At 34.8% G+C, this 1195-nt stretch overlaps 1 pseudogene; it reads left to right on the top strand.

The window, feature by feature from the left end:
* LOC114040430 overlaps positions 1 to 437 on the top strand; it is an 800-nt pseudogene extending 363 nt beyond the window's left edge.
* The last annotated feature ends 758 nt before the right edge of the window (positions 438 to 1195 follow it).

The following is a 1195-nucleotide window of genomic DNA, read 5'->3' as shown; positions in this document are numbered from 1 at the left end:
GGGGGGGGGGGGGGGGGGGGGGGGGGGGGGGGGGGGGGGATGGAGAATGGAAGACGCATTACTAAACTAGAGAAAATGGGTTTTAGAGTGGGACAAGGATTGATAGAAAGATTTACAAAGGACACTGCAAGGTTCAAGGATGAATGAGATATTATGAAGTTCATTTGCAAAGATTTTTGGATGGCTGTTTTCAAGAAACAAATTGATGATCTAAGGATAAATTATCGGGGCATCCATGTGCTTTAAGACAACAAATTCGACTCCTGACTCAGATGTTCGCAGGAAAACAGCACTTAGATCATGTACCTACGTACTTAACATTTACATGTGGCTTAATCAGAAGTGGTTTATCAAATCTGGGAATAAAAAGTATCCTGAAAGTTGAAGTGTTGGCAATGCTAGCATATAAATTTCAAGTGATAATACAGAAGATCTAGCATGTAAGCAAATGCTTCTACAATATAAAGAGAAAATTATTCGTGTATAAAGATTTTTGAGTAGTAACTTTTGATTTACTGACTTTGTCAATAATATCCTCAACTCCAAGTTATATAACAATGTATTGGAAATCAATTCAGTGAAATTGTAAAAAATAACTTCATACCTAAACTCAGATCACAAAAAAGAGTGAAAATTGAGGTGTTATTTACATAGATTAGAAGGAAGAAAAGGCATTGAGGAATTCCTTAGAGAAAAACTGAAGAACTAGAAGACATTGAAAATTTAAATTTAGTTAACACAAAGTCTAAAAGTGCTAATTACGTAATGAAATAGATGGCAAAATCTATTGGTTAATGAATGGCTGATGTCTTACATGACTTTGAAAAGGAGTTGAGCATACTTAGAATGGGATTTCAAAAAGCCCTCTTTGTTTTTGAACAATTTTCAATTCTGTAATGCCAGCTCATTTTGATAGGTCTATGAAAAATAAACTGGACTACTGCAAATTTTAAAAAAGCCCTCTTTGAGTTTGATGTAACAAAACCAACTTAAGAACCAACTATACAAAAACAGAGTAATTCAAAACAAGTTGGAATCTGCTATAACTATCACAAATGCATCCTGCCACAATATTTGACAGAGAGTATAAAAACATACCAGGACCTGTATGCAACAATATAAGCTGTGGTCATTGCCATGGTAAGGATGATTGAGGAAAAGTGGTGCTATCTAAGAATATTTCTAAACAGACTGA

This window comes from Vombatus ursinus, unplaced genomic scaffold, assembly GCF_900497805.2.
Source record: "Vombatus ursinus unplaced genomic scaffold, bare-nosed wombat genome assembly UNPS02013120.1, whole genome shotgun sequence".
Classification (NCBI taxonomy): Eukaryota; Metazoa; Chordata; class Mammalia; order Diprotodontia; family Vombatidae; genus Vombatus; species Vombatus ursinus.
Note: the sequence above shows the minus strand (reverse complement) of the source record. Positions and strands in the feature narration are given on the sequence as shown.